This window comes from Clupea harengus, chromosome 22, assembly GCF_900700415.2.
Source record: "Clupea harengus chromosome 22, Ch_v2.0.2, whole genome shotgun sequence".
Taxonomy (NCBI): Eukaryota; Metazoa; Chordata; class Actinopteri; order Clupeiformes; family Clupeidae; genus Clupea; species Clupea harengus.
In genome coordinates this window covers 20,129,359-20,145,969 of record NC_045173.1, presented here as the reverse complement: position 1 = coordinate 20,145,969, position 16,611 = coordinate 20,129,359, and positions in this window count along the sequence as shown.

Sequence of the window (16,611 nt, the reverse complement as noted above, 5' to 3'; positions counted from 1 at the left end):
AGAGAGAAAGCAAGAGAGTGAAAAAGAGAGAGAGATGTGAAGAGCCATATTGATTTGTTTTTTGCACAAGGCACAGAATTATTCCCAAGCTTATACCGGTCTTGTTAGACCAACAAGGGTAGATTACAACACATCAATATGTTAGAAGTCATAACTGTAGACAACTCTGTATTGACAGTCAATGCAAAGGAGAACATCAAAGAGAATAGGCTTTGTAGCTTCATCCGAGTGTAAATCAAAAATAAAAGCATGTCACCCATCATTCCTTCCTTCCCATTCTAGTACCGAGGATTAGGCAAAAATCGTTCCTGAAAAAAGTGTGAAAATATATGCGACATATGACATATGCGATCTGACCACCATGGTAGCGGTAATCTTGATTTCAAAATGGTCAATGTATCGCTAATCAAATCCAATAGGTATGGCCAGATGTGGACACATTTTGTTGTGGTAATAGGAGGCCTCCTTATCGAGATGAATGCTATTAAATTGCTTGCCGATGTTTTTTAACTGGAAGTGGATAGACAACAATTATTGCCCTGACAGAAGTCACAACTGCTGGTCGAGATGCCACAGTCTTGAAAGGACTGCACATGAGGTCACAAGGTATGTACAAAAAATTAGGGCAGCAGCCCTACATTCTACAGATATCTGCGTACCAAAGCTACAACATTTCACCAGATGTTGAAAAGTCTGTCTCAAACATCTGCATCACAGATGACAACATTTGCCAGCTCGAAGTATTTATTATACTTCTTTACAAGAGGACAAGCGAAAGAACACAGGTGAATCAGGCAGAAACACGTTTGTTTGCCAAGGGGAGCACATCAAGAGAGCTGCATACCAAGCAGCTCATATTTGGGGTCAGTTAGCTGTGGCTAAACAGCACTTACCAATTCCATCTGAGTGGGGCTGGACCATGGACTCCAGTGGTCGGTGGATTCCTCTCTGGACAACACTTCCAGAGCCAGCCCAATTATGCAAGAAACTCATCAAATGCAGCTGCAAAAACGCATGAAAAGCCTCCTTGCAAGTGTTTCAATGCAGCACTCACATGCACTACATTTTTGCAGGAATGTGCCATCGTACAGAGTGATTGTTAGTGCTCTATGACAATCTGCCAACAATCCATTCTTGAGTCTTTTTTCAGTTTGCATCGTTTTAAGTACTGTGTATAAAAGTTGTCTCTGTGTATATATTATCGTAATTTCATTAGGTGGAACAGAACACTGTTGGCATTTAACTCCTTTTGTACGAAAACATACGATTATACATTTTATTCATAGATATAAATGATTATATCAGCTAATTTATGCCCTGGCAGCGTGAAATGTTGCAGCCATTTTGAAATAAAGATAACGGCTGCAGTTTTGGTCAGATTGTGTGTGTTCTGTTTTTATATGAAAGAGCATTCAAAAGTTTACCAGGATGCAGATGTTCCTCTCTCTCTTTTCACACACACACACACACACACACACACACACACACACACACACACACACACACACACACACACACACACACACACACACACACACACACACACATACATACACACTATCTATTACATTTCTGTCTCTCACACATACACCGATGCAGCATAACCACAGACACATACTAATATTTATTTTCCTGCGTGTGACAGTCAGTACTTATCCTCGCACCATAAACACATATTTCACTGATATCTCGTCTGGCACTGCTCCCAAACAAGAGACAAAACAACCATTCCACACGCCACATTAAACATGGCGTCTCCCTGGGACGAGGGTCATCCACAATAATTACTGCCACTTGCTATGAGTGGCTCAAACAAATGACATTGGGACAAACAGATTTCCTCCCAGAGACCAAGCTGAAACAGTTTTGAAGGTAAACAATGCAGACAGTGTGCGCAAGTGTGTGTGTGTGTGTGTGTGTGTGTGTGTGTGTGTGTGTCTGTGTGTGTGTCTGTGTGATTGAGAGGTTAGATGAGTGTCTGAACAGACTGCCGTTCAACTCTATGACCTCCTGATTCTTCTCAGTGAAAGCCAACTTCTGATGAAGTGTGTATGTGCGTGAATGTGTGTACGAATTGCATTTTTAGTGTGCATCTGTGTGTCTGTGTGTGCATGTGTGTGTATGCATGTATGTGCTGTGCAGTTGTTAGATAGTGCAGTTGTTACATCTGTCTTTTGGAGTGCAGAGCAAGCGCTGAAGAGTGGCAGAAAATCTTTCGCACTCGAAAACCACAGATTACAAAACAATTAACTGGATTGTGGAGGCTCGATACTGTTTCTTTTCCGTTGTTCCTCTTCTGTCTTTCTCATGGTCCCCGGATGACCTCCAGACTGTAAAGTGTTTGTCCAAAAAGCTCTAGCTCCGTTTGAGCCAAAATGAATCTGTCACTCTCCGGGACCAAGTGCTCTGTTGACGCTCCCAGACACACTGCACATATCAAATGGCTAGCTGTTTGACAGCTCAGATGTGGGACGGATCAAGTGCAACCTCTTCAGTGAAGGAACAGATGAAAAGGGCAAACCCTTGTGGCCCTCTTGGTATTTAAGAGCCTTAGCAAACACACACATGCACACAAACACAAACAAATACATGCACATACACACAAACACACACATACACACAAACCCACACATGCACATACACATGCACATACACACAAACACACACATGCACACAAACACAAACACAAACACACACACACATGCACATGCACATACACACAAATACACACATGCACATACACATGCACATACACGTGCACACAAACATACATGACCAAATACTGATTGTGAGAAGGTGAAATCCCCACTTCTCGCCGTGGCACCAAAAGGGAGGTGGACTCATGTTGCCGTAAAAGAGCAGGAGAGACTTGGACCCCTCCCACTACAATGGTTGGGTCCAATTGGCTTGATTGGACCAGTTAAGCCCAAGTGGCAGCCTATTGAAAAGGTGCCTCATTCCTAGCCAGGGAGAAGCATTGGAAGAGAGATTGGAGAGGCATGGAAGGCATGAGAGAAAGAACACTTACCTGGTGTGAGGTTAAGTGAAATATACAATTAATACAAATTTGTACCTAGAGTTTGCCTTGTTTTGTGAGTACAGTTTGTGTTTTTGATTTATGTTTGTTTATTTTGTATATGTGTTTTGTGGTCGATACCAGAGAGTCCTCGTGTAAAATAAATACATATATTTTTTATAAGAAAGCCACCATCTCCTGCACCGTGTTCTTCCTAACTTCACCACTGACTGCAGTCGTCCACATCCCAAAATGTGGGGTGGCTGCCTCGGTCCCTCACACTGATATAGATAAAGAATACACACAAAAATCACTCACACAGACATTCACACGCACACACACACACACACACACACGGACACGCACATACACACAAACACACAAAAGTTCTGTCAAGCTTGAGAAAAATCAATAGCATGCTGACAGTATTTCCCCAACAGGCCCATGTGATTCTACAGCTAACAGCTCATTACAAACACAAGTTGACAGCCAAATGGTGGTGTAAGGAGTCAAGGCGCCCCCACAAGCCCCCCCCTCCCCCCACCCAAAAAAAACAACAACAAAAAACGCAAAGAGAACACTTTCATCTCTAGCCTGCAGGAAAACAGATGTCATTGCTCTTCCAATTATGACACTTGACAGTGACGAGTGACAATGCATCCTCCTGATCAGATACCACAAACACACACACACACACTCTTCTACTTCCTCACCCAACTTCAAGAAAAAAACACCTAGAACACAAGACGCAGTGGGTCAGATAATTCAAAACTCATCACGGACAAAAATGCTGCAGGTGTATAGTAAACCAGCGGTTGGCTCTGCACCAATCACAGGCTTGGTTGCCGTTAAAACCCATTCAGCATGTATCGTGCCGGCAGGCTATAATAAATCTGACCCCTTTATAATGGATCTGCGGTGTTGTTTTCAGTGGTGCAGCCCTGTTAGCCTCTGCGGAAGAGGAGACAGCGGCCGGCAGGGATATGAATCGTGTTTGGATCATGGAGGGGAGGGGCCGCAGCAGTGGCTATTATTTTATTAATCATCGCAGCTGGACGGACAGTTCATCCTCTTGTCGGGGGCTCGCTCATCCACATAGGTGCATTAACATTCACTGCACACCAGGCACAAACTCAATTTGCCGCCCCAAAAGTCCTTGTGAGAATTGCCTTCCATTCTCTCTCTCACACACAGTTGAGCTAGAGGTTGAGTTTATCTCTCTCGCTCTCTCTCTCTCTCTGTCTCTCCTTCTCTCCTTCTCTTAGTCATTGATAGTGGATGTTCTGTGGGAGGACATTGCACTGTTACAATTGTTAAATCAACCCGCTCATTTTTTTGTGATGCAAATTGAAACTATCAGTCTCCCTTTAACAAGGGAAAAAGTGTCTTTTAGATGTCAAACTATGCCACTTAGAATATCTGAAACAGGAGCTGTTTAGCAAGTGCATCCAAAAGAAAAAGGGAAATAAACAGCAACATTTTGACAGCCTATTCTTTAAACCTCCTTTCACTTGTGGCCAAGTAAATAAACAGTAAGTGAAAAACAGAGATTCCCAACAGAATGCAAATCTCAGAGGACTCGATCTCCAGACTTCTATGGACTTTTAATTGAGGTCCACTATACTCACAGGCTACAATCAGAGGGAAATATAAGTCATAGAATACAATAAAACAGTGCATGTGTGTGTATATATAAACGTTTAAAGGCGGTCCAGGGACAGAGTTCCATGCATGAGGTTTTAGGACGGTGTCCAGAGAGGGACATAGTGTTGAGTGACAGAGCTAAGCTTGTGCGATGAGTGCAGGATGTGGGACAGGCTCAGAAAAAAAAACCTGGATAACTGGATAGTCACTCTTATTCCAGAGGTGATTTCGACAAGCCCTGGCCACCCCCGGATGTGTTAGTGCCTGTGTCTTACACTGGCTTAGCACTTGATGGGCTGTGACTGTGTTTGTTGAAGGACTGCTAGCAGTGGATATTCAGCACTCTGGCACCATGCACACTATAGTCTGACTGCCTCGTCCTCCCATGGATGTGTTTTCCAAGTTAGGTCCGAGTGGTCACTCTCCAGCCTGATGAGGCTGGAGCAGCTCTGCCCACCACAGAACAGGCATAGTGGTGATGTTTACAGAGCGTCAATGTCTGTGTGTCTGTGATTGGTCCAACCCATGCTGTTTACCTTGTGGGTAGTAGCATGCTAACATTAGATAGCTGGCTCAGACACCTCGCAAATCCCCTCAGACATATTTATCAGTTACAATAACGGGGTTTTTACATTTCACAGTGTCTATTTCTCGGTAACTTAAAAAAAGTCCAAGCAAAAAAAGAGTGAAACAAACAACTTTTATCGCCTTATACCTTCTGGGTAGTAGCATGCTAACATTAGATAGCTGGCTCAGACACCTTGCAAATCCCCTCAGACGTATTTATCAGTTACAATAACGGGGTTTTTACATTGCACAGTGTCGATTTCTTTAAAAAAATCTAAGCAAAAAACAAAACAAACAACTTTTATTTACGAAATACGTCCATATACGGAGTTTGGTCCGCCACCTTTTTTGAATTTCTTTGCTAGAAACCCAGCAACCGAACTATAAAGGTTCACAAGTCCATCGAAGCAACTGCGTGGCCACACAGTAACGAAATCGTAGAAGCATATTTCGGCCCTACAGCCTCACAATTTATACTAAAAAATCAATTGTCTACTCAGTCACCTTTTATTTGATCAATTGGACAGCAGAAATGGGACAGGACAAAAACAAGTGATTTTTCACAAACAAATTATTTACAAATCAAGCATGACGTTACAGTTTTGAGAAATGGGAACACATGTAGTGATATCCTTTGTTTGAACTGACATTGATATAGTGTTGATATCCTGTTTGAGCTAGAAGATATTGATTTAGCTGTATTTGGCTGTATACAAGTGCGTATCAGATATAAGTATATGAATATCAGTTTCTCAACACAGTTAGGAGGTGTTTACATGTTTGTCATTTCCAGGCATGACATCTCGTGTGGATGGATTGTTTCCTTATTTGGTGTGTCTGAGCCGAAACCTTTGAGCTCCACGTAATGTTGCAAGGCATTTTTGTCGATTGTAATTGGCATTTACACAGTGTAATTCACATCAAGCCTGTCGATTTCCATTCAATTAGCCTGATATGCATCATCATATACCATCATTATTTATTACCAATCAGCATTTACATCGTCGGGCTATTCTAGTATGTTATTATCAAGCAAACTAGATCCTTAACTGTATATACAGTCCGCTTGTGCTTAACTTGGCCGTTGTATAACCAACACAAAATATTCAGTTATTTCACAATGAGAGTTCTGCTCAACCCCTCCCTTTGCTGTTGCTGTAGCGAATGCGTGTGCACCAAGTGCCTTGCCCTTTTAAATTAGCTCCCAGGGAGTCAAATAAGAGGGTTGTAACTTCATTAATGTGACAATCACAGCAGTGAAACTAAAACTGACAGCTCTGTCACTGCAGGCTCTCATCTGATTTGCTTCCACACGTCAGAAATAGTGAAAAGGCATCCACTTCTCTCGGCCTTGTCTGCTGGATCACTCTAGTTTCACTGGATTTGGAGTTGCATGTACAGCCAAGATACACAGAGAGTAGTACCAGCTAGTGCTTATCTTGGTGTGTGAGAATCTCTTAGAGGGACAGAGCTGTGATTGGTTGTACATGACCAGTAGATATTTACGGCTTTATACACGTAGGCCTTGGCTGTTGCTTCCTTCCTCTGTTGCTGTTCTTGTCGATGCGGTCCATCTGGTATGTGTGTCAGTGAAACCTCATAGGGCTCTAGTAAGGCACTGGCATGATCACCTCGAACTCTCTCCAGCCCAAACCCAGCCCACACTTCCTTTCCTTTGCCTGGTAACACGCACACACAGTCACACACGCACACACGCACACACACACACACACACACACACACACACACACACACACACACACACACACACACACACAGTGACACGTATACACACAGTCACACACACAATGACATATACACTTACTATTTACATAGTGTGCCGTCGCAGAGCGTGTGTCAGTGCAAAGGAGTAGGAAGCGGTTAACATTTATATTTAAATGTCCTGCACTATGCTGCTAAATATGACTCCCTTTAAATAACACTGGGGAAAACTATAATAAAAAAAGGATTGGGGATAGCGTGGCATGAATGACCTGACTGTACCGCTGATAAATTATCCAATAAATTATGCAGGGGAGCACATGGAGACATGAAAGTAGTACACATGATGAGATATGGTGGCTAAATTATTAATGACTGTGTGTGATAGGCAATCTATTTATCACCATTTCTCTGAGGAGACGGCTGTTCCCCTAACACATGTTGTACGTGTGCCCTGTATGATGACATTTAGGAAGTACACATGGATACGCCATTACACCCCTGTCAAAATGTGGAGGTTGGGGGTGTCTGTGTGGGGATACATACATTTATTTCTGTAGGCTGCGCAGTAAACATATTATTTTCACTTTACAGCACAGCTACTCTGACTGCTGTATGTTTGTGCATACAGATTGGATTGCAAAAAGGTCCGACCTGCTGCTACCAATTTCCTATCATGCCTTTGCAAGACCAACGCAATCCCTAACCCAAGGCACAGATTTGATAGAATGACATATGGGTCTCTTTTTATCAAAGGACAGAAACAACATATTTATTTCAGCGCAGGAGAGAGAGTAAGAGAGAGAAAGAAAGAGAAAGAGAAAGAGAGAGAGAGAGAGAGAGAGAGAGAGAGAGCGGAACAAATATAGAAAGAGTGAGAGAAGGAGAGAGAGCATTTATGCCAGGGTTATTCTTTGTAAAGGGTCAAATAAACGACACGGAGAAGCACCTGTTCATGTCACCTGAAAAGAAAAGTGCCTAGTCTGCGGTCCCAGCTGCTCCATCAAGAGGAAACGAAGGTGACAGTGGGTTGACCCCCTGGAATAAACAGCAAGACGTGAGACTTACTCAGACGGAGCGAGTGGGAGAGTAGCCATGAAATGATATTAAATGAGGAAATGTCACAGCCAGTGGCGATATTTGTACTATGAATGGAGGTGAGGCGCTGACCTTTAAATCGAAATGTTGTCAAACTGACAGAGGCACGACTACGATTAAAAAAAAGAAACAGCACACGGTAAGATGCTCACATTGTGTTGCTCAAAAGTGCGGTGTACGGGCTTCTAATAGAGTCTCAATGATTCCGCCCATGGCCAAAGGGCCCACAGAAGTGTTCACGGACTGTTTGCCATTCAGGGGAGATGCCTAATTACATTTCAGAGGTGTGACTCACTATCAGGCAGACTGCTTGTTCAGCAAAACCCAGGAGAAAGGTGACTTTTAAACAACCTCTACATTAAAGCCGAAGGCCAATCCCCTTTGTGGTATTACAAAAATGGCCGGCCATGTTTGTCTTAAAGCACCTGAGAGAATTCCCTGCAGAGAATTAGAGCGTGTTTGCTTATGCAAAACGTTCAATTATAACTTCCCTCCCCAAAACCCGACGTTGCACAGACACGGGGGAGATCGTCTGCTCTGCATTTCTGAGAGGAAATGAGCATCCATCGCATGAGTCATCCCTAAAGCCTGGGCCTGCGCTCGCTTAAATCACCTCAGACTCTCATCATTCTGAGATCAAAGTCAAGCAAAGACACTCAGACTCAAGAAATGTTGAGATGCTGGACACCATGTACTACAAAGAAGCGAGCGAGCAGAGGGGATGTGAGATGGAAAGAGTTCAACTTTTCAGCAAACTTTGGTGTAATCAATAATGAACAAGTCATTAAAGGCAGGAAAAAAGACAAAGAAAGAAAGAAAGAAAAGAAAGAAAGAAAGAAAATAAATGAATTCATAGAATTCATAGCAGACATGCTGTTAGATATGACAATCAGAGCCTGCAATCTTGTCTAGCATGTAGATCATAGACAAACAACAACGTATCTCTCACAGGCAGCATTCACAGTCCAGTGCACTCATCCACACCTGCACTCATTTGTGTTACTGTACTGCATCTGTACCTAGTAGACATCGAAAAGGTTTTCCTTCAGTTTTCCTTCAGTTACACCTCCATAGACTACAAAGCACCGCTCCACTTAGGTTCATATCGAAATCCACCTAGATTTATGAACATCACGCAACAGGTCCACCTCAGATATGTGTGCATGCTCATGACTAAAAAGAATTAGACACCTTCTGAGTCTGAGGACTGAGTATCCTCTGGGCACATTCTTTCAAAGTTACTGTCAAACTAATGAAATGATTCAGGGTCATTTGGCAAAAGCTATAATTATACATCAAGCATCTGAGTAGGTTAGTAAGTATGAGAATGCTCGGTGTTGGCTGGGAAGAAAAGGAAGACCACATGAAATTGATTTGATTTATTTATGTCTACGTAATTGCATCATTTATTTTTACAGTCAGAGCAGCGAAGTGGTTGTGTGCACGTACGCCTTGCAGCTGGTAAACACACGGCACAGACCCACTCAGCTAGAAAAAATTGCTTTTGATGACAGCTTTGTCGCCCACTTTGGTGTAACACATGGAAGACAACATCGGCGAGAGCCATCAAAGGAGGTGGCGGGAGGAGAGCAGCTGGTGGAGTGGAGGGGTCTCGCAGGGAGACGAGCCTCCCGCAGGGCTGCGGCTTAATTATTAACACATCTCTCCCCCTCACTCCACCCCAGCACAGCTTTAAGAGCTCCAGAGAGCTGAGTGGATCAAAGCGGGCCCAGGTTCTCTTACAGGGACACCGACTCAATTACCTTTAACTTTCCAGTAAAATCAGCTGACACATGTCATCAATTAGAGTATGGAAATGACTCCTCGCATGGAGAAAAGAAATGATGGTGAAGGAGGTAAAAACCATGAAGTTGATGAAAATCAGATGATTGAGCCTGGTTCGGGATTACAAGAGAACATGGAATGCGTCTGATTTTTTTGGCCTTGGGCAACCAAAATATGAAGATCTCATTCACAGTGATTACAAGCAAGCAACACATGATAGTGTCATAAAGAGTTCGACACACTAAGGAGAATTTGTCTTATCTCTTTGAAACAGCACAATGACAATAGAAATCACAGCACACTATTTTGTAATGAAGCAAAATGGGACAAATTTGCCTGCAGTGCTGAACAGCTTGTGAGTGACAGCATGATCAAAGACTTTAAAGCTGCATACAGCCAAGTGGAAATGATTACATCTGAAAGTATGATACTCAGGTGTCTTGGAACGTGAGAGAGAGAGGATCGATGCAGAGGGGTGACAGAGATGGAGAATGAGAGGGAGTGTTTGTGCATGTGAATGAGTGTGTGCCGAGAGAGTCATTCTGACACATTTTGACAAGCAGTCAATCATCTGCTGCATGAACATGACATCTGTTGCATACTCTTGTCTGCGATTGGCTGAGACTCATTCAATATTCATATCAAATATTTTGATGTGGGGGAACCTCCACTGGCTCCTGCTAATGCTAATACTAGGCTGAACTAAATCAGCACTGACAAATTTGCCTGAACCTAAAAGGCAGCAGCTGCTTCAGTGGGCCAACTTAAGAGGTGCTTTTGGAAGTCCCTCCCAAATGGTGATCGGTTCTGACAGGCCGTGGTCCCAAACAGACAGGCATGATCCATGGACCATCTGCTACCCAATGTTCAGCAGGCAGCCAGCACTTAAGCAGCACCACAGCTAACCTAACAAGACTGTCTGCCTTTGAACTATGCTACCTCTAGATCTTTACTGAGATTTACATATTGGTTTCACATACTGTCCGTCTTTCTCAGCTGTAGTTGAAATTCAGAGAAACCACTATACTACGATAAACTACCCAAGCACTACTACACATTAACGATGACGTTTTTTCAACATACAGCACCAGCTCAGCGGAAAATGAATTACCCTCTGCTAATTAGTCAGCTAATTAACGAATTAATAATACCCGGACAGAACATTGTGTAAAAGGTTTTTCTGCCTTATCCTCCTCCTCCTGCAGGAACGTGGGACTGATGGTCTCATCAGAAGATGTCTACCGAGAGACAGAAACAGGAGCTGTCAGGGGTTTGATTAATGACTGAGGGGAAATACAGAAGCCTTATCAGTGAGGTTCTTCCATCCCCTAGGAACCATGGGAAATATTGATGAACAGACCAAGGGCTTATTTACATTACCTCTCTGGAGTGGAAAAGTAATGGCTTTATTGCTTTTCTCATCTACGAAAAATTCAACGGGGCGACTTACGAATGTATGCTGTCAAGAAATGAGCACTAGTTATGAATCAATTATTGTGTATTAGAAATGTGTTAGGAATTAGGAATGTGCACATAGCAATATAGATTAAAGGGAACACTTTACACACCATACGCCTCGTCATACATTGCATTATTATACATTGTTATTATACAATACTAACATTATTAACATTGAGTACAGAGTAAGACATTAACTATCAGAGAGTATCAGCACTTTAACACTCGGTAGTTATGTTATACTGTACTGAGCAAGTGCAATATATGTAGATAGATAGGTCTTACTTATATTACTGTGTTACACTGACGGATGTTAGTCATTTTCAGTCACAAATCTATTGAACAATAATCTCAGGACATGTTTTGTGACATTCCAGACCTCTTTCCTTACTTTCTGTCTCACCCAACTCAGAGCTGCTGTTGTTGGCCCAGTATTGTGATGACTGACACTGCCAAGTGGTGCGGCTTGTGCCTTTGTAAGAAGTGGTCTGATGGAAACAAACTAAATGCACCCTCTCTTTAGTTCAGCAGTCAAGTACTTGCTTTGATGACAGACCCAGGCCCACACAAAAAACACTTCAGAAAAGGGTGAGGTATAGGGAAAGAGAGAGAAAAACAACAACACACAAACAAGATAATTGTGGCACTCAAAGGTACTCTAATTCCATATTTTGATGGTCATGAAAAACACTTTGCTTGAGATTAGTTTTTTGTTGTTTTTGACCTGCAACAGAATACAAGTAAGTCAATGTATATGAGTATATGAGCTGGTCACCTCCTAGCACTTTTTATTTGCGGGTTCCTGTGGACTTTGATATCAGGGCCAGTGTTGTGCATGAACGCGTTCAAAAGAACGCGTTCATTGAACACGTTCATTTTTATGAGAACGATGAACTGAACGCAACTTCATGACAAATAATGAATTTGAACGGTGAACACGTTCATATTATCTGAGGTCCAGCGCCACTGAGGTCTAGCTAAAACATTACGGAATGTTTTCCTTCTGCTGAGGAAAGACGCTGTTTAAATCGAATGCTTGTACCATGTCGTTGCTCAGTACCTGTTAAAAAGGCCATAGTAATTATTTGTTAAATTGCCCAGACAGACCATGTTTCGGTAAATGACCATATTTGGTAATTGCGTTGGTCATGTGACTCCACTTCTCACGGTGCAATGTTTTGATATCGCTTCATGGCATATTTAGATGGAGTAGCAGTTAACTTCGGGCATATTTTCACATAATTGAACGTTGCACTTTGTTGAAGTTGTGTGCGTCCATGTATACGTGAGTTTGACTTTGTAGCCTACCTTGTCATTATGTGTTTGTTATAGTTTAGCTTTCTCATCATTGTTACGAGCACTGTCACTTAATAGATCTAGCATGATGCACTGTTCGTGAACTCGCTTAGCATAAGAAGCTAATGTACAAATACGAGTGTTACAGGGTTTACCTATGCTAACTTTTGAGCGGTCTTTCATTTAGTGTACATGCCCTTGTTGATCTGAGATTAAGCCAGTAGCATATCATTGCTGAAGAGCAAGTTATTATTATTAGTTCCCTGTATAATTCATTATTTAAATGGTACTACATACTAATTAAAAAAAAAAATGAAAATGAACTGAACTATGAACTAGTTCAGAATTTAAATGGTGAACTATGAACGTGAACGATTCATGTTTACTTGTATGAACTGAACTTTTAACTAGTTCATGAGAGGTGTGAACGTGCACAACACTGATCAGGGCATAGGTTACTATGGTAAGACCTGTCTTTCAGTATACAGCACTCTTCAAATTGTAGACACACCACCCCAATTGCCAGCTTATTTTACCATACATTGTTCAACTGAAAAGAGAGACCTTTCTCAAAGGGCACTGGTAGATTTTGAAACACAGCAAAAGCAAAAAGTTCAACCGACCAAGATGGCTGTAAAGGCACGCTAGAGAAGGTGCTAAATGAATAAAGCCGAACAGGACAGGCCTTGTAGAACTGTGAATGCCTGTGCCAACCCAAGATCATAGTGAATTGATCAAAATACAATGCAAAGTCTGTAAAGACCCTGGATATCTACAGTAGAAAGGCCTACTTCAGATGGAGAATTTGAAATGCCCTCTATTTCCATGTAACTCCTGGTTCAATGCCAATATATTTACATTTAGTCATTTAGCAGACGCTTTTGTCCAAAGCGACGTACAAGGGAGAGAACAGTCAACCTACGAGCAATAGAGACCTAGTGTAACAATAAATACTTCTTTACATAAGAAATAGAAAAAAGAAATAGAAAAGAAAAAGAAGTGCAGGAATGTAACTGCTGTAAGTGCAAGTTAAGCACTAGTCGAAGTGCCAGTTAGGAAGGGAGGTGCGCTCGCTGTATGTAGAGTTGGGTCTTCAAAAGCTTCTTAAAGATAGAGAGGGACGCCCCTGCTCTGGTAGTGCTAGGCAGTTCATTCCACCAACGTGGAACTACAAATGAGAATAGTCTGGATTGCCGTACTTGCACAGACGGCAGTGCCAAACAACGCTCACTAGACGAGCGCAGCATCCTGGGTGTAAAATTTGCCCTTACAAGAGCATTTAGGTAGGTGGGAGCAGAACCAGCAATCACTCTGTAGGCAAGCATAAGTGACTTGAACTTAATGCGAGCAGCTACAGGCAGCCAGTGGAGCTCAATGAGTAGCGGGGTGACGTGTGCCCTCGTTGGTTGGTTGAACACCAGACACGCTGCCGCGTTCTGGATCATCTGTAGTGGTTTCACCACGCAAGCCGGCAGGCCCGTTAGGAGGGCGTTGCAGTAGCCAAGGCGGGAACTCACCAAGGTTTGCACCAGCAGCTGGTTGGCATACTGGGTTAGGTACGGCCTGATTTAATGGCCAATATATTAAATTAAATGTATGTGTTATATGCAGTTATATCAACACAGTATAGTGTTAAGTTGAAATATTGCAGCTTAACAATGTCTCTTGATGGTGTGAATCTGTAATATATGCAAAAGTTGAAAGAAGACACAGTGCGCCCATTCAGTGTATCGTAATGTACACCACACCATGATTGTCTGCATTTGTTGTTCTCTTATTGGGCGTAATGAGAAAATAGAGGCCTTGACCCTAGGTGATTCTAGCCCTGTACTCAACCAGCTGGGCTCCATAAACTGCCATTTGTAAGCTGCCATAGATAAAAGCTGGAGGTAAATGGCTAAATTAGCTATGTGAATGCAAACTTATGTTTCGCTGAGGTAATAAGGCCAATGGCTGCATGGATGTTTTGCCACAATCCCCACCTACACAGAATGGCTTACATACTGTATCATATGCAACACTTTGCGGGAAGATCACATATGCACAAGCCAACATAGCAGCCGGTGACCTTTCCATGAGTAATAGATGAACAAAAACAAAGGTCTTTTATCTTTAATTAGTTCCAGTATCTTTTGGAAAAACAACCAGATGATAATACTACCAAAATTAACTGCACAGGAATCCCGCTGAGATAAACATACACGAAAGGCCTGCACATACACATACACACACATGTAACCCTGGGAAAAAAAGTACACTGAAGTATACTTAATTAGTATATTTCCATACACTCATAATTAATGTTATAAAAGTGTGATATTTTCAAGTAATAATTATTTACTAAGTATACTAATGATATATCATTAGTGATACTAAAGATAAACTTCAATACAACTAAATGTACTTGACTGTACTATTTTGAGACACCATTAAGATGCACTCATATTTAGCACAAAAAACAATAGTGTGCTAGAAAAAAAAATTACATGTACATTTTTTGTATGTTATTTCTACCTGGAATGTTTTAGGACACTAAAGCAGAAATCCCCCTCCTGTCTGCCCCTTCCACAAAGGCAGTACACACCGAGGGGGTATTCATGGGCCAATTATTAATCAGCTTCTAGAGTAGTACAACTTCTCATCATGAAACACAAAGATTCTCTTTCTGAAATAGCTCTGTTCAGCCTAACTGATTAATGTTCTTTGCAAATCCTCTCATTGTGAATTCTTGCTTGCGATCCGAGTGCCCCACGCGATTATTCTCGATGCCGACGTATTCTAGCTCAAGCCCTCTCAGTCAGGAAGGCTGTTTGTTTATGTTTGTATTGTTGTATTCCTATAGTCTCACATCCAACTTCAGGCTCAGTATTGTGGAGCTTTGGCTTAGGGGCAGGTGGGCCTGCGATTGAGGTTTACAGAGACTTACAGACTTACTCAGAAAAAACATTCTTAAATACTACATGCACCTGAATTTCATCCAGGAATTCGTCCTTTTATTTGTATTAAACATTCAGCATGTACAAATATATTCTACGTAGTTTTACATTTGGAACAACACTTGAGGTAGTGAGATGGTTTATCGTGGTTAATGCATACTTGTTGGAGTGCAAGACTACATTTAATGGCCAATATATGCAGAGTGAAACTTGCAGGTGAAGGTCCTTTGCTGAGTGTTTAGAATTCCCTGTGTGTACCACATGTAAATGTATTGATCTGTGTTCTGACGCTCGCGCAGGTGACTGAAGAGCTTGATAAATATGTTTGTCAACTGCCTGTCAATATGCCATAATGGGAAAGGTCAAGTTGCTGCTAGTCTTCTCTCTGCAGAATGCTGATCAGGTGAAGGCATGGCTCCCAGTCTGCTCTGCAGTCTACATTCTGATGAGCCACATTAGCACTCGGTGGGGTACTTGACCCGCGTGGTCTTATTTGCAGTCTGTGGAGATATTTAAAATTGACCGCACTGTAAAGATGCTCTTTATGTTACATTAACATAGCAGACACTTATAACCAGGTAAATGATACCCTTGATAGAAAGAAGATAAAAATAAACATGAACAAACTATCGATGGACTACTAAAGAGCCTACTATACCACTGTTGCACATCATCAGTGGGAGGGTTTGAGAGTTTGTTAAATCAATGTAACCACTTGCATAGGCATCACGCAGATGTTCGAGTTTACTTGAGCTGCAGTAGACCTGCGTTCTACTTGCCTGCTCAACCACATCCGTTCATCTTGGATGTGGGTTAGTGATGGAGAACCTGCCTGGTACCATAGTACCTTTCCATTCCTCAGCGCAGCGGAGCCCCCCATAAATCAGTGCATTTCCTGGGCCTGTCAGACTGATTATATTATATATATATTAGTGCTGTCAAACGATTAAAATATTTAATCGCGATTAATCGCATTTATGTCATAGTTAACTCAAAATGAATCGCGATTAATCGCAAATTTTTATCTATTCTAAATGTCCCTTCGTTTATTTATTTTTTCCATCTTTTTATTTTTATTTGAATGCCCTT